Here is an 18,840-nt window from a genome sequence, read left to right as displayed (position 1 = left end):
AGGTTATACCATTTACAAATAAAAAAGATCAAAATGAAGAATGATGTTACACATTGACATACAAGCTAAAGACAATAATAATGATATAGTAACAATAGTAATATAATATAACCATGTATAATAGGATTAATATAGTAAATAAATGCATGTATAGACACAGAGGTTAGAATCAATACAACAGTAAAAGAATTTTATTATTGTAATCTTTTTAATACTCAGGAGGAGTGAAGCATGTTGAATATTATTTTCTGGCCAAAATGACACCAAAGACATTTCCTTTCTTGAACTGAATATCTTTAAAGCCAGCAGTTTGAAAGAGCATCCGATGCTCTGATTCTTTCCGTGCTTTCCCTTCAGACATAAGGAACATTATGATGTGATACAAATGACCAGGAAGTGACCCAGATATTTTTTCAGCAATAATTGGATCCACTGCTAAGACTCCACCACCTGTTGCAAAAGGAATTTGTTAACTCAGGAATAGGTTGCCTAGAAAAGAAGTGATGTCTTCGCATCTTATTTTCTAAAAATATTGTTTTGAACTCCTTTTCCCTAGGCTTAATCCATGATACATGTTATTGTTCTGAAATATATAGAAATGTTATGCCAAGTCCCAGCTCCTTCAGCATTGCTTAACTCATAACAGATATTAATTTAGCCCACTTGCCACAGGATTGCAGGATCCTTGGGCAAACCATTGCAGGGCATGTGGAGTAGCTCCATCCCCAACTCACGGTGGCAGCACTGATGCACAACATGGCCTCTTGCCCCGTTGCAAGCAAGCAGAAGAAGTGGGCCTCCTATACATGGGGAGGGGGGCACACCCTCCAAAAATAAGCCCTAGTGCTTGGTCTTATTTTCGGGGAAACCCACTAGGTAGTAAACTAGCATTTTCTACTTCTAAATCTGCTACCACTCATTTCAGCAACCCAGTTTTGGATGAGCACTAATACAATTGATTTCTTTGCAACTACAAATGGTCCTCAATTTAGGACCATTCATTCAATGGCCATTCAAAATTATGATAATGTTAAAGAAAGAGAGTTATGACCTCTGCCTGAAGTTAGCAAGTTAGTTATTGAATAGATATATGTGCCACCCATCTGATCTAGAAGCAACTCTAGGTGGCTCTGGGAAAGATTATGGCTATTGCATTGTCCCTGTGGTCATATGATCAACATTTTGATGCTTAGCAACATACCAGTACTTATACCTGCTACCACATCCCACCCACCAATCTCTCCCACACATCTCAGTTGCCCATCCAGTCTTCCAGCACATGTAAAGTTGCCACAGCCTTGGAGGCCTCGGTCTGCTCCCAGTCCACTTCTCGCCATTCACCCAGGCATTCCAGGCCTTCTTTCTGCCCTACCATGCCCTGGTCTATTACATTTGCCTTTTTGTGCAGGTGCTGACAAGATGTGTCAGGCCAATGTAAGACACAGCCAAACAGCTAGCAAATAAATGTTTCTGAAGCAGTTCGGACCAGTTTGGATGAATAGGTAGTATCTTGGCCCGCCATGCCCCCGAATCGGTTCTATCATGGCTCCATAGGCGCTGCTATCTTTTTTTTTTAGTCGTCTATTTTTTATAGTACTATGCATGCACACATAGCTCCCGCCCGCAGCGCATCCCTGAGCAAACTGGCAGTAGCACCAGCCAGAGCCCACCCCTGTTCTTCCTTATATAAGACCCACCCCTGTTCTGAAGCATAGAAAGGCTACCACAGGGAGCAGAGGGGATCTCCTGTGTGGGTGGAGAAAAAAATTTAGCCTATCTCAGTAGTTCCCTTCTCTACATGAAAGAGATGGAAACTCCTATGTTGGGTCAGAGAAAGGAAGGTCTGATCCTAAAGAGTTTCTCCAGCATAGAAGTTGCCTTCTAACAATGGAGGAGAGGAAAACATCTGAGGTAGGCTGAAAAAGGAAGCTTGGACCACAACGATCTGAACTTCCATTCTTAGGCCTAGCATAGTGGTTCCCTTTCGCACATGGAAGGTAGGGGAAGGCCTACTGTTGGCCAGAAAAACTAAGATCTGTTTTTCTCAGGCTCAAAAAAACCCAAACCAAACCCACACATAGTAATTCTTTCAACCTGATTTCTTTATTTTTGTACGAATCTTGCCAAACTGAAGCAGGATACTACTTATGAAGCATATGCTTTGGGAACTATTGGATAGGGACTGGCTTCATCCTCATTCTCTCCCACAAACTATATGAACTAAGTTGTCTTTTATTTCTCGGACTATGCCCCCTCCTTCCTTGGACTCTGCCCCACTACATTCCCTCAAATATCAGGCCTTTGGGATTCAAGCTTCCTTTCTGCATCTAAGTGCAAAGTTCCCTTCCATGCATGGAGAGGAACTTCCTGTTCTCTTTCAGCATGTAGTTTTTCAGTCTGCCCACTTATCAATTCACACAGCTACTTAACAAGTTCAGCTGGGGGAGTGAGGATTGTGGTCATTGAGTGAAGTTAAGTCAGTGGTGGGTTTCTATATATATTTTACTACAGGTTTGCTCGAAGATGCGTGCGAACTTCCCTGCATGCGTGATCCCACTGCCGCTACTTCTAGTTCATCCAATCTGGGCTGAACCAGCAGCAAACTGGATCATGTACTCACTCTCTTAATGACTGCAATGAACTACAACTAAAATTCTGAGTCCATTTTAATTCATAAGTCAAGCACTATCTATATTGCCAAAAAATATTGCAAATACATAAAAAAATCCATGGAGGACCATTGTTAGATATTCATCCTATCTACAGTGGTTTCCACCAAGGTCCTCTGTTCCCGTAGGAACAGAGGTTTAATCCTATTGGTCGAAGGGTCTGACAACTCCCTATAAAAGGGCTGCTGTCAGACTCAACCTTCACTGCATTGTTCTCACTTGTTGTATTCAATAAAGAGCTGTTGTTACCGTTTAGCCTGTATGTGCCTATCCATTACCCAATCTAACAACCATGATTCACAAGTGACAATTTTTCTTTTCCCAGCAATGTGAATATGCCTACCTGGCTTACAGGCTGTAAATGCTTTTGTAAGTAGCTGGATATACTTTTCATCATTCCAGTTAATCAAGACTCTTGATAAGACATAAAGATCTGCTTCAGGAATAGGATCTTTAAAAAAATCTCCTGCAAAAAGAATAATTCCTTTAATAAGGTAGGAATCTAAGTCTATTATCATCTTGGAAACAGAATTTATTCTCCCTTTCATAAAATTTGGTTCTACAATGCCACTAGCTTCTTTCAATAGTGCTTTTTGAAATTGCAGAGATATTGATTCCAAATATATATTACCTTCATGGAAAGTGATCTGGGAGTCATCTGAAAATCAATTGTATTTTTTAGATAATTCCACAACTTTAGGAAGGTCAAAAACTGTCACAGTGCAATTTCGGTATTTTGAAATCAATTCCTTAGCTAAGCCACCGCTACTTCCTTGAAAAAAGAAAAAAATGAAAAAAAAATTAGCTATGTAAGAAAAAAACCTGCATGTAAACATTCATAACAATTTTGAAAAATATTTATGATGACTTTTGAAACCATCCTCATTGTTTTATTTTTCATTTGTCTGAGCTAATGTTGTGGCATATAATATTGTGTTTTAAGTAAATATGTTCATTAAAGCATGATGTCTGATTCATTCTCCTACTTCAGTGATGGGTTGCTAACCGGTTTATTACTGGTTTGCTCGTACTCATGCTCTTGAACATGTGCATGCGCAGAATAGGATCTTTTCATCCTGTTAGACCTTTTCCAGACCAAGTGCCCAAAGCGTGCATGTGCATGTGTGAATGCATGAGTGCGCCCAAACTCCCAAAATGCAATGCATGCATGGACCCTGTGCAGGCACGTGCAGCCCCCTCTGCCCCCCCATGCATGTGCCTGATGCCCCCCGCACACCCCATGCTCCCACGCATGCACCCCCATCTCCACACATGCATGGCAAAGTCCCAAAGAACAGCCTGCCAGAAGGAGGCATGCACACATGCACAATGGAGCTGAACTGGGGTGATGCTCATGTGCCATCAGAAAGCACATGTGCTGTGTGTCAACTCTGGCACACATGCCATAGATTCACCATCACAGTGTTAGACTATAACATCATTTTCAATAAAATGGATAACTGTTTCTTGATGGGGACAAATAATTCCAATCTAATTCTAATCTGATAGTCTGATGTTCAGAAAGGTAATTCTATGGTTTGGGCATTATTATGGTCATCCCAAGACCAACTGTGAGAATTTTCTATAAATATCTTTGGAGACAGCTCATTTCTGTAATATGTTCACTGGAAATTAATAGGAATACTGCACTGTCATTCTAAGATACATGATAAGCAAAGCATTCTGTGTATTAAGGATCACCCAAAACCTACTTATTAAACACCAGGTCTTTTGTTTGAGCAACCTTTACCCTAAAAATTTCATGACAGTACTTGTAGATATGTGGTAGATTCTGAAATGTTTTTCAAACATTTTTTCTCTTTGTATGCCTTCAACTACTATAAGTCTTGATGCCTGACAACAGCCTGGACAAGTTCCTGCTGTTTTCTTGGCATGATTTCAGAGATGGTTTGTCATTGCTCCCTTCCTAGTGCTGAGGTCCAAAGTCACCCAGCTTTGACTTATGACCCAACTTGAATTCACAGACTCCTGGTTTCTAGCCTGATGCCTTAACTACTACAAAAAGCTAGCTCGCTTTTCATACTCTCCATCATGGCAATATCAAGCTCACACAAAGGAGGGAAAATTAAGAAAAAGAGTGCTTTCATGTTCAAAAATGCCCTCACCTCTTCCCAAACAGAATTGTTGCTAGTTACTGTGAGACATCCAATAATTCTGATTAGTCACACCATTTTAAAATTAGTTATTTACAAATAAAGTTCAAAACTCTAGAACAAAGAAGATCACAGGACAGGATCCTGCAATCCTGCTTTTGCAATCAGCTAATTACAAGGTCTTGAACCTGAACCTGAGATATCTTTTCAGTCCAATTTCTTCAGAGTATCACATAGTATCAAATTATTAGTAAGGGGCATGAAGAGGACCTTCAGGTACTTACCACCCAGATCACAAATGAGCTGACAACCAGAAAGATCAAAGGCAGAGACCACTTCTTTTCCATACAGAGTCCAAGTCTCATCCATGTACCTAAAAGAGGCTTCAACACCTTCCTCTGATCTAGAATTGAAGATTGGACTGGCAGGTAATCAACAGAAGTACAACTACATGAACTACAATATTAACATCTGACCTTAAAGCTACGATTTTGCTTTATATTATGAGGTATGCTTTCTGCAGGTTTTTGTGTCATTTTAAAGAACAGGTTGCTTAATATCTGGCCTTAAGATAGATGGCATTAGTAGTCTGTTGGTCTCAGAAATCCATCACAGCAGGTGGCCAAAATGTCTGTCTGCTTCACGCAGAGTTTATTTGGCTTTTATACAGTTTTAACAAGCAGAGCAAGAGCAAAGTTGGCAACAGCATCTTATTGGTACATTCTCCTTGTCGATCTCTAAGACCACCCCAGCCAGGTTAGAGGCTTCACATAACACAATAGTTCCTGGTACTATCTGGCTACTAATTAGGTGAGGTCATAGATGTTGAAGTAACCGATTACTGAGATCATGGCAGTTTGCTGTGCATGTCTGAACATAACCTTTGTATAACCTCTACAGTAGTCTGTAGGAAGTTATCACCCAGCCCTCTCCCAGAAAAATGAAATTTCCTAGGAAATATTGAAAAGGCAGAATATTTCTCTGGATGTGAAAAGGAAGAAACATGTTTTAAAAGACAGAATAGCTCCCTGTAGCTTCCTGTCCATCCCCACTTTGTCAATGGGCCATTAAGAAGGCCAAGCGAGTCCACTTTACATAATAAAGAGTTCTCCCCTTCAGCTCCAGGGGGATGGGATTAAGGCATGATAATATTGGTCCTTTACCCAACTTGCCACATGGCATCTGAGAACTCAACCAAACCGGAATAAAAAACGCAGCCTACAAAATTGCCCTTGCATGGCCCCATGGGAGTCTGACAACCAATCAGAATACAAGCTCAAGATCAAAGGCCAAAGAGGGCATAAAACCAAGGACTCAGCATCTCAGTCGGCCCTTCTCTTTTCTCCACCAACATTGAGGCATGTGATCACCTTTTCTGTTCAGGACTCAAGCCATGTGGTCCTGTCCACCAATAAACCATCTTTCCAAGCAGCCTCCATGTCTCCAGTGTCTTTTTCTCCACTTGGAGCCGAACGCAGAAGGACATTTCTTTAAACAAGTCCATTTGGATACTGGATGAATTGTTCCCAATTCCAACAAGAGACGTTCCTGGCCAGAACTGCTGAATATGCTGATATGTGCCTCAGACTAGCTGTATTTGAAGAATCTCAAAAATAGTCCAACATTTTTGTGGACTGGCATTTGAGCAACAAAATAGAAATAACAGAATAACAGAGTTGGAAGGGACCTTGGAAGTCCTCTAGTCCAACCCCCTATACCATTTCAGACAAATGGTTGTCCAATCTCTGAAAGCTTCAAATGTTGGAGAATTCACAACTTTTGGAGGCAAAACCACAAAACTTCTTCAATTTTTCTAGAGTCTCAACATGTTTTTTATATTGGGGAAACCAAAACTGGATGCAATATTCCCAGTGTGATCTTACCAAGGCATTATAAAATGATATTAACATTTCACATGACCTTGATTTTATCCCTGTGTTGATGCTGCCAAGGACTGCATTGGCCTTTTTGGCAGCTGCAGCATACTGCTGGTTCATATTTAAGTGGTTGTCTACTAGGACTCTAAGATCCCTCTCACAGTTATTGCTATTGAGCCAGTTTCCACATATTTTGTATCTTTGCATTTGGGTTTTCTTGCCTGTGTACAACTTTACTTTTCTTACCATTGAATTTGATTTTGTTAGACAGGGCTCAGTGTCACTTTGTTAAAGAATGCAAAAAGATTCATTTGGCATGATCTGTTTTTGACAAAACCATTTTGGCTTTTGGTTTGTTTGCCTCTAGGTGTTTGCACATTGCTTGATTAATTATCTTCCCTTGTATTGATCAAAACCTTCCCTGGTACTGATGTCAGGCTGATAGGATTTTAGATTCCTGGATCCACCCCCCCCCCTTTTTTTTTGAATATGAGAACTACATCATATTTGAAAGATAGGTCAATGGTTCTGAGATCACATCTGCCAGTTCCTTCAGAACCCTGGGGTGTAATCTATCTGGTCCTGGTGATTTGAATTCATCTAGAATGGATAGGTGTTCTCTTATCATTTTTTGGCTGATTTTTACTTAATCTGCATTTTGTAGTTTTGATGAGTTGGACTGGGTTTTTTTCCCTTTTGGGTAAGGGAAATTGAAAGAAGCTTTTTTTTTTACCTTCGTTGCAAGTCTTAATTCATTTTGAGTCTTAGCTTTCCTCACTTCATCTTTGCGGGTTTGGGCTATTTGCTGATATTCTGCCTTAGTTGTATGCCCCTCTTTCTATTTTTTTATACTTTTCATTTTTATATTTCAGTTTACCAGAGAGTTATTTGTGCAACCTTGCTGGTTTCTTTTGAGATCTTTTTTTTTTATTAGATTGTGCTTTCAAAGTTTCCCAAGCTTCTTGGGTTGTTCTTTTCCTTGAGGATTCTGATCCATGGAATTCTTCTCAGGTTTTCTCTAAATTTATTGAAATCAGCTCTGTGGGAGTCCAAAACTTTAGTTTGACTTTTTTCCTATTGCTTATGTTTGCATCCCCCACTCCACCCAAGGTTCCTGTAAATTCACCACCTTCTATCATTTTATTTCTGTTAGAGAGAATTAAATCCAGTATAGCTGACCCACTAGTTCCTTTCTCCACCTTTTGGGAGACAAAGTTGTGTGCATGTAAGGGAGTGGATCGCTTCCTTGCTCCACTGGACCGAGCCTCAGTCCTCTTGAAGACGTTGTGAGTTGCTCATCTCAACAATTTCTGGTACTCTACAAATGCAATGCAATTGCAACCATTGTCTCTTTATGCAACATGACAAAATACATGACAAGAATTTGGGAAAATCTCTGGGTAATTAATGAAAGTATCTTCCTTCCTATAATGGACACCCCTGTAGATTTTAGTGATTCAGATGTAGTTGATCTAGCTCTAGCTATTGATTCCAGTTCTGCCTTTTGAAAATTAATTCTTGGTCAGTGAGACAGGTTGTAAGAATATACCAGTTCCAACAAAAGGAGACATTAAACCAGAGAGAAAAAAACATCTTAAGACAGAAAGGACATGGGTATTATATACTGTATCTTATTCACTAAGATCCAAACATAGTGGTATTGCTATCTCTATAAACTAGTGATAAATTGGCTGATGGACTGGTTTGCAACTTACTCTTCAAATTTGTGATTATAGGTAGGATGGAATTGTGTGAGCATCATTTGAACAAAACTGAGCTTTGGTTCTGTTTGTGGCAGATTGGCCAAAATCTACCAAAATTGGCTTAGTGCTGCTAATCTAGCTTCTCTGTCTAATAAAAGCTTTTATAAAAATATTTGCAAAGTTTCAAAAGTGCGATGTAGTAAAAAAAAAGCCAAAGAACTATTTATTCCCCAATCTTTACAAAAGAAAGTCATAAAAATGCTACTTTTACCTGTACAGTGCATCATACAATTCCTCTGAAGAAATGCCATGTATTGATGGATTCTGAGATTTCCCATTCCTGGAGCAGTTTTTTTCGTTCATTATTTTTAAAATTAAAAGCAACAAAAATACCATTAGTGATTGTATTTGTCTTCCTCTTCAGCAACAAATAGTGCTTACATTCAAATAATGAATTGTATTACTTGCAAAAGTTACCGTACTCTAAAAATATCACGGGCTCTAAAGTAAACATAATAAAACCTGTGGAGTAAGTGAATGAAATTAAAATCTTTATGTGTTGTGGCTCGGTAGGAGCCTTTGGAGCTGCTATCAGACTCTGAGAAGATAACAAGCAGCTGTGGCTCGTTAAGGATCTCCTCCTGTGGATAAAAGACTGATGGTGCCACGTCCTAGTTGCAGAAGTCAACGTTCTCCGTTCGTGTGTAACCATTGAGAAAAGCATTTAGCTAAGTGTCTTGATTTACATAATTCTGTTTGGTATTTGTTTGAGTGAAGACTTTTTGCCAGAGTCTTTTATCTGTGTTTATTTTGGGCTCACAGCCAGCTCGAGCCGGGACTGATAAAGACATTCCTTTGCAAGCTTTGTTTAGCTTTCATTTCTGAATGAACAAGGTGGGGGTCCGAACAGTTTGACTTCTGCCCAGACAAACCTCCATTCATAAAATTATGGAGCAGCTTTACGCTGACAATGCCAGACTGGCCCAGCAAATAACAGTATTGGCTGATCAAATTTCTCAGCTGCAGAGCTCTGTAACCCACCCACCCCCCCCCCAGCCAAGGAGGAAGTGCCCAGTGGCTATGCCGGAGAAAAATATTTCCTTTGAAGTTCTGTCTGGCTGTTGTCGTTTCTGAACGAGCAAGGTGGGGGTCAGAACATTATGTCCATCTTGTTTCATTATTAAATAGTATGAACATCAGTCAAATTCATTTATCCAATCCTTTGTAGGATATTTTCTTTTACTTTGAATATTAAACTCTCTGAATTCTGATATTTTATCAAATGAATTTTGCTTCAATCATCAAAGGGTCTTTCTAAATTAATATGCTAATAAAATTTAATCAGTGGTGGGTTGCAATTTATTTTACTATCGGTTCGCTCGAGTGCACTTGCCCTCTTGCGCGCTTGCGTGATTGCATGATGCTTCTGCGCATGTGCAGAAGCATCCGGGCAGGTGGGTGGAGCCTCCTGCCACAACCACTACCAGTCCACCGTATCTGGGGCTAACCGGCAGCAACCAACCGTTGAATTTAATATGTTTAATCAGATTAAGAAACTTAAACCATTTTTTAACAAATTAGCTTTGTATGTCTGTGTGTGTACAGACATCTTTTCTAAAGATGCTGAGCAAGAATTAAAAACTCCACTTCTTGTAAGCAACACAGAACGATGCTTAAACAAATCCATAAGGTCAAAGAATATTAGTTATTTGACCTAATGGGAGTCAACTAAGAAAACAGGCAAAATGTATTGAGTGGTAATGGTTTTAGAATAATTGGTGCATAATTGTAAAAATGATACAGGAGCCCCTGAAGAGGATTCAAATTCTTGTACTTGTGTGGGAAATAAATCTCACAAAGAATCCTGGTCTTTAACATGCGCTTGGTGAAAATATTTTTTACTCCACCAATTTTCCCTTCTTACCTTATAGCTTCAGGCAAGTATTGCAGTGCTCCAAATACGTCTTCTGAAAGGAACTTCATGGTATAATATTGAGACTTTGGGCTTGATTTAGCCAGATAGAGATTGGCAAACTCTGTATTTCCATAAAGATCTAAAATGTAAGCATTTATAAGACTATTGCTTCAAAACACCATTGCTGAATTCTGTATATATCTGAGCAAAGCATAAGGTTCATCATAAATGATTACATTTCAATTTACTACACTTCGGTGAAATATTTCAAATGTGCAATATTTGATTTGGCATTCCAAAAAGAGTTTCTGACAGTCCTGAAACCAAGTGGCTGGGTTCTCTGTACTTAGGATTTATAATATAATAAATACATAAGCAAAACTGAAAACTTTGTGTAAATAAATTAAAAGAAAAATGAAGGGGAAACGGCTACAAACTGCTACCTCCATAAAAAGATTGCCATGTAATCATTTTAAAAGAACTGCAACTACTTCCTCCTGCTAACAGGATCACCTATGCCATCCTTCCATTCCACTTTCAGGATCTTTAACTCCACACAGGCCTCCAGTAGCATCTGCATCCCAATGAGACTGGTCTTCAAGCGCTCTGCCACAGTTGCAGAGGACATCAGTTCCCCCGACTCTCTCAGCAGATCGAAGATGCCCAATTGACTGGCAGTAAATACCATCTGGAAAAATATAAAGAAATGGGCAGGAGATGACCGGAAGCACTGCAATGAGACAGACTGGAAATAGCAGGCTCCGTGGTGTGCCATGAAAACCAGGGCTGACAAACCGTAGCTGGAGTTTTTTAGGACCAGAACCTTCTTGTAGGGAAGGTGAAGAAAGAGCTGCATCTCGAGTGGCCAAGAGGAATGAAACTGGTTCCTCAAAGGCCAGAGACTAGCTCTCTGATCCAGCAGCAGGGGCGGTGGACATTGTAAAATGTCTGCCACAAAGTTGGGGCAACTGGGCTAAGCATTGGTGCAGGAGCAGTGTCTGGACAAAGTGTTGCGAATTGGTGAGAAGATATAAAACCTATTGGCACAAATAACTTGAAATTCAGAACTGGAAGAGAAATTTTCATGTTGAAAACAGCGTTAAAAATTGAAAACATCATGGAAAGGGAAGAGGAAAAAATATGGCATTTAAATTATCAAAGCCCAAAGTGATTTGTTTCTTTTAAGCATTGTGGAGGCGGAAATGAGAAATGGATTGAAATTGAAATTGAAAAGATTTGGTTTTTTTTTAAAGAGACTAATTTGGCAATTGAAAACCTCATAGAAAGAGAGGGGGGGAAGAATGGTGGATAAAACATCAAGATTAAGGGGACTGGACTTGTTTCAACATATTAGTTTCAATTAAATTATCCACCTTGGAGGTGGATAATTAAGAAAAAGAAAATTGAAAAAGAAGAAGCCTTTGTCTCTCCTTGGAAATATATTGAAGTGAAATATCGAGGAGTGGAGCCGGCAATTGGAAAGAAGAAAGTGTTATTTTTGTAGCAACAGAGAAACAGAGAAAGCAAAACTTAAACACTCATCTTTGAGGTGATGTGGTGAGAACTACTAGGGAGGGGCTGTTTGCACAGGCTGTTTGGTTTTGTCCCAATGTGGAAGAAAGGGGGAACTTTCTTTTTTGTTGGAGTGGAAGTGGAACATCCAAATTGACTAGAACTGATATACAAGAAGAAATTGTGGATTTTAAATTGTAATGAACTGAGACAAAATTTAAAGGGGGAGAGTTGCAAATTATTAATTGGTAACTCTGAAACGTTGAGAAGAAATATGTGAGATTATGAGAAACATGTGGGAATCATTAAAGCTGAAAAGAGATGATAAGATAGAAAAAGTATTAGAAGGGAAGGAAAACAAAAAACATGGGATTTGGCAGAGTAATAGGAAAAACGGAAAAGAAGGAGCATGTCCCAACAAATAAAGGAAAAGGGAGTAAGAAAGAAAGAGAAAACATCAGAAAGATATAGAGAAGAAAGAAGAAAGGAAACACATCACAGGGAAAAACATAATAATAAAAGAAAAAGGGGAAATAGGGTGAAGAGACAAAAGAAAACATTGATGAGGGCACATCGAATGGCACAGCAAAAAGAGATAAAAAAGATTTGGAAGTGAGGATACAGACAGGGTAAGAAGAAAAAGAAGAAGAAGCTTAGAGACTGGGATAAAAGGTTCGGTAGAAAGAAGTGGAAAGGATAAGGAAAGAAACAGAGTTGATAGGAGAGAGGAAAAAAGGAATTTTATATATATATATATATATATATATATATATATATATATATATATACACACACACACACACACACACACACACACACACACACACATGTTTTCTGAGGTTTTCGCGGGTGTTAGTATGAAGGTCTCTAGTTGTTCGGGTTTTCTCCCGCGTAGAATTGGAGATGTCTTGGCGACGTTTCGACGAAGTCTCATTCGTCATCTTCAGGCTGCTTCAGACTACTTCAGGTTTGGTGTTTCCAGGAGTAGTGTGAGATCTCAGCTGTTTGTTGCTTTTAGCTGCCAGTAGGGGATTAAATTTTTACTGCCAGTAGGGGATTAAATTTTAACTGCCAGTAGGGGATTAAACTGATTGGGTGGGGGCTTGGCTGTGTCTTGATTAGGTGGAGGTGTGTCCTTATTTGGTGGCGGTGTGTTCTGTTCTGATTGTTTGGGGGGTTTGTGTTTCATGTGAGGGTAGGAGGGGTTTTAAAGAGGCTGATTGTGCTTTGCAGTCTGGCTTCTGGTTCTGGGTCGTGTCTCCTCATCAGTTTGTGTTTTTGTCTGTTTTCTTTCTGGATGTTTTTTGGTGATATTCTGTGTGGCTATTGTGGGTGTGGGCCTGGTCTCATTCATCATGTTTGGGATTCGTTTGTTAATAAGGGCAGGCTTCCAAAGGGCTGGCAGGCGGGAGGTGTCATCCCGCCTGTTCATGCTGTGTGGGCGTTTTTCTCACACTACTCCTGGAAACACCAAACCTGAAGTAGTCTGAAGCAGCCTGAAGATGACGAATGAGACTTCGTCGAAACGTCGCCAAGACATCTCCAATTCTACGCGGGAGAAAACCCGAACAACTAGAGACCTACATACTAACACCCGCGAAAACCTCAGAAAACAAATATCGAACCTCTACGGGGAGGAAACCCACCATCTGACCAGGACCTATGAAAAACATGAAGTCCAAAGAGCTTCCATTTTATGTGACCTCGCATTCCTACGCAACTGCCGGGATGAAAACCTAATCCCCACACGATTCCAATTGAAATTCCACTCCAACTCTGCAGCCACCAAACGCATCCTGAAAAGAACAGAATTGGCCCTAATCAGAAATGAACTTCACACAAAAAGATTCCTCCTAGACCGAATCAACAAAGATCTCCTCACTCTCCACCTCGAACTCAGCAACAAGATCCACCCCACACTTTGGGACAAATTGAAACAACTTGCCACCTGGAGAGCTGAAACAAAGACCACCCTCAAGACAGAAACACACACCAACAAACTCCAAAAACTAAAAGAACGCCAGAAACCAACCCCCCCCCCGCACACACAACTGCACATGAAACAAACAGTGCATAACATCTCAGATAGGATCCTCACCAAAGCCGAAACCAATGTCCTCTCAAAAGGATTCAACTTTGCAGTCACCCCCAAATACATCCCCACTGAAACCATTATATGCGGAGTTGAAACCAGCCTGACCAAAATCAACCCTGACGACGCTAACAGAATCAGATCCGAAATCACCAACATCCTCTGCACCAGCAAGCCACCCAAAAGCAACTTACCCAAAGAAGAACAGACAGCACTACATAATCTGAAAGAAGACACCAGCATAATAATCTTACCAGCAGACAAGGGCAATGCCACGGTGGTTATGAACACTTCTGACTACCAAACCAAATTAACCAACCTACTCCAAGACTCCACATACAAACCCCTAAACACGGACCCCACCACCTACCTGGAAAAAAACACTAGAACCAAAATAAAAGCCTCCCCCATCAGTGAAGAGATCCAGCAAAGAATCATTCCCAGAGAAAAATCATCCAGATGTCCCAAGCTCTATGGTCTCCCCAAGATACACAAAGAAGGAACTCCACTTAGACCAATAGTCAGCTCCATAGGCTCACCTTTACAAAATCTAGCCAAATTTCTTGCCAAACAACTACAGCCCTATGCAGATTCCATCACCTCACATGTAAAAAACTCTTTCCACTTCATAGAGATCATAAAGAAACAAAACTTACAGCCCAGTGACCTACTCGTGAGCTTTGATGTCGTATCACTCTTCACCCAAGTACCAATCAAAGAAGCCTTAACAGCTATCCAAAACAAATACAACCCCCCCCAAACACATCCTTGATCTGACCAACCACTGCCTATCTAACACATACTTTATTTACAATGGACAAAAATACAAACAGATAGAAGGAGCACCCATGGGATCACCCCTCTCACCTGTCATTGCCAACCTCTACATGGAAAACTTTGAAACCCAAGCTCTAGAAAAATCTGTTCACAAACCCAAACTCTGGCTCAGATATGTAGACGACACTTTCATAATCTGGCCACATGGGAAAGAACAACTGGACAACTTCCTTACACACCTCAACAGCCTACACCCCAAAATACAGTTCACCATGGAAACAGAAGTAAACAACCAACTCCCCTTCCTGGACGTCTTAGTCTACAGGAAATCTAACGGCTCCCTAGGACACACCATCTACCAGAAGAAAACACACACTAACCGCTATCTGCACGCACTCTCACACCACCACCCAGTCCAGATCAATTCCGTAGCCAAGACACTCATCTCCAGAACAAAAAGCCTAGCAGATAAACAACACCTAAAAACCGAACTACACACTCTCACTAACGTACTGACATCCAATGGATTCCAAAGAAATAAGATCACCAACCTAATCCAAAAAGAAACCCCCACTAAAGTCCAGGACAGAGAACAAGAAAATGGAAAAGCCCTCCTCCCATACATAAAAGGCACCACAGACAGAATCAGCAAAATCCTCCGCAAACACAACATCAAGACAGCATTCTGCACAGACCGTAAAATATCCACCATCCTAAGAAACCCGAAAGACAAAATTGAATTAGAAAATCAAGGAGTATATGAAATCCCATGCACTACTTGCCCCACCACATACATCGGACAAACCAACAGAAGAATAAGTGCACGCATTGAAGAACACAAAAATGCAATCAAAAAAGAGGAACCAACCTCTTCCCTGGTCCAACACCTCAAAGCCACAGGACATAAAATTGATTTCAATAAGACAAGAACTATCGCCAAGGCCGAACACTTCAACAACCGTATAATCAGAGAAGCAATCGAAATAGAAAAACGCCCACACAGCATGAACAGGCGGGATGACACCTCCCGCCTGCCAGCCCTTTGGAAGCCTGCCCTTATTAACAAACGAATCCCAAACATGATGAATGAGACCAGGCCCACACCCACAATAGCCACACAGAATATCACCAAAAAACATCCACAAAGAAAACAGACAAAAACACAAACTGATGAGGAGACACGACCCAGAACCAGAAGCCAGACTGCAAAGCACAATCAGCCTCTTTAAAACCCCTCCTACCCTCACATGAAACACAAACCCCCCAAACAATCAGAACAGAACACACCGCCACCAAATAAGGACACACCTCCACCTAATCAAGACACAGCCAAGCCCCACCCAATCAGTTTAATCCCCTACTGGCAGTTAAAATTTAATCCCCTACTGGCAGTAAAATTTAATCCCCTACTGGCAGCTAAAAGCAACAAACAGCCGAGATCTCACACTACTCCTGGAAACACCAAACCTGAAGTAGTCTGAAGCAGCCTGAAGATGACGAATAAGACTTCGTCGAAACGTCGCCAAGACATCTCCAATTCTACGCGGGAGAAAACCCGAACAACTATATATATATATATATATATATATATATATATATATATATATATATATATATATATATATATATATAATATATATATATATATATATATAGTCACAACCCCTGGTAAGCCCCAATTATGGAGAAAGCTAACTGCTTCCATCATCTGTCAATCGTCGTCACAAGAGTCCATCATGACAGAAACCCAATATTTTTACTGTTGCCTTTGTTAGATTTGTGTTTGCACAATTATATATATATATATATATATATATATATATATATATATATATATATATATATATATATATACATACATACAACATACATACATACATACATACATACATATATATATATATATATAGATATATATATAATTAATATCTGAGGTTTTCGCGGGTGTTAGTATGTAGGTCTCTAGTTGTTTGGTTTTCTCCGAAGCCTGAAGTAGTCAGCAGCAGCCTGAGGATGACGAATGTGACTTCGTCGAAACGTCGCCAAGACATCTCCAATTCTACGCGGGAGAAAAACCCGAACAACTAGAGACCCATATATATTAATAATATATATATATATATATATAATAGTATAGTATGTATTATGTATGTATAGTATGTATATATACACACACATATACATACATACATACATACAATACATACATACATATCTACTATCTATATTATAATATTAGTAATGATATTTACAGGAATTAAGTGTGGTTAACTGAACAGGTAGTTTTCTTTTTTCCCCTCTTAAGTGGAGAAGATATCCAAGATGTGGAGATTGTTACAATGGGAATTGAAAATATGCCCAATGAGAATAATTAACTGAAGCACTAAAGAGAGAGTTAAAAATCTGGGGTGCTTAACGATATATAACTATGTAAAATTAATATGAGTTTAGCCGGAAACTCGAATCCAGCTCACACTTTGTCTAAAAATTACGCGTTGGGGGGAGGGGGGACATCAAATAATGGAATTTTGAAATATGTATACCACTAAAAAGAGGATGTATGTAAAATCATAAATATGAAATATATTTATTGAAATGTAATTATCAATATCAGCAAATATTAAATGAAGTGTGCTTAGATGCTGAAATACACCATGTAAATTAATTGGAGAGAGTGGAAAGGAAAGGAAGAGGTAAGGAGAAAGAGAGGAAACAGGAGAGAGGGAAATAGAAGGGAGAGGGGAAGTAGGAGAGAAAGGAGTGGAAAGAGGAGAGAGGAGAAGGAGAGAGGAAGGGGAAGTAGAGAAAAGAGGGATGGTAGAGGGAAGAAATGAGGTAGGGAGGAGGAGAGAGGGAGAAGATATAGGACGGTGGTGAAATAAGATATAATATGTATTGAAAGGTGAAGAGCAAATGACACCTGTTCTGGATTGAGGGAATATAATAATGGACAATACAAAAAAATTCTGTTCAGATGTAATGGTATACTTGTGGTTATATGTATGACAAAATAAAATAAAATAACTTTTTTCAAAAAAAGAAAAAAATATAAAGAAATGGGCACAGGTGCACAAAGGAGAAGGTGTAAGTATAGACTTAATTATTTGAGGGTTTCAGATCATAGAGTGAACCATACTCGCACTCTAGAGAATGATACACTGTAGGAACCAAACATGGTTATTATGTATGGCAACCCAACTTGCCCACTGTACCTATTGCTGATGAGCAAGAGAAAAAATGAGCTACTAGATCCACTCCTTAGACAAGCACATTCACTCAGTCTGGAATCATAAATAGATTTTTAATACAGTATATTGATATGACTTTTATTTTAACCTACAATATTTTGGACAAATTATGTCCAGTAGTTCATTATAATTGTCCATACAAAGTCCATGTCTACAATCAACCTTCTCATAAGTGGCAAATACTATTTTACAAAGACATAGAATCAGTGGTGGGATTCAGCCAGTTCGCACCACTTCAGGAGAACCGGTTGTTAACTTTCTGAGCAGTTTGGTGAACTGGTTGCTGGAAGAAATCATTAGGGCAGAGATCTGGTTGTTAAATTATTTGAATCCCTCCACATAGAATAAATTGTTTTCATCAGTTTTAATACCTGATGATTTATAAGTATTACAATCTTACCTTTGAAATTATAAATGAATGGTGGTAATGATATAACATTTTAAAATTTTCAGTTGGTTCAGGTAAACTCATTGTGTCCTTAGGAAGTTCTACAGCAGTCCTTTTCATATCAAATAGTCCCAGCACTTCAGATATTTATGGTTTGCTATCAGAATCAGGAAGTCAGAATTGCAAAAAATAAATTAAGATTTAAAAGAATTGTTTCCAATAACACAAGAAAGAAAAAGAAAAGACAGTAGGGAGATTTAATTAAATATACAATATCATTATGGAAATTACTGCTATTCACAGAAACATACATACAGGAAATATATTTGGAATATTCTCATTAATTCTAAGAATTTTCTTAAAAATCAAATATTTCTAAGAAGGAATTGAATCACATATATCTTAAAATTGAAAGAACTTTAATCATAAAAATGTAGGAAAAGCTCATTCTTTCTTTAGAGAGAAATTAAAATTAAGATTTTAACGGGGAGGACAGAACGGCTTGATAATTATAGCAAGAATATACTTTAAAATATCCTAAGGAA

The 18,840-nt window shown here is 39.2% G+C and overlaps 1 pseudogene; it reads right to left on the bottom strand.

Annotated features, from left to right (window-relative positions):
• Positions 1–241: 241 nt before the first annotated feature.
• Positions 242–18,379, bottom strand: LOC116514519 (annotated as a pseudogene).
• Positions 18,380–18,840: the final 461 nt, after the last annotated feature.

The sequence above is a fragment of the Thamnophis elegans genome, chromosome 11 (assembly GCF_009769535.1).
Source record: "Thamnophis elegans isolate rThaEle1 chromosome 11, rThaEle1.pri, whole genome shotgun sequence".
NCBI lineage: Eukaryota > Metazoa > Chordata > Lepidosauria > Squamata > Colubridae > Thamnophis > Thamnophis elegans.
This window is presented reverse-complemented; position numbering and strand designations above follow the sequence as displayed.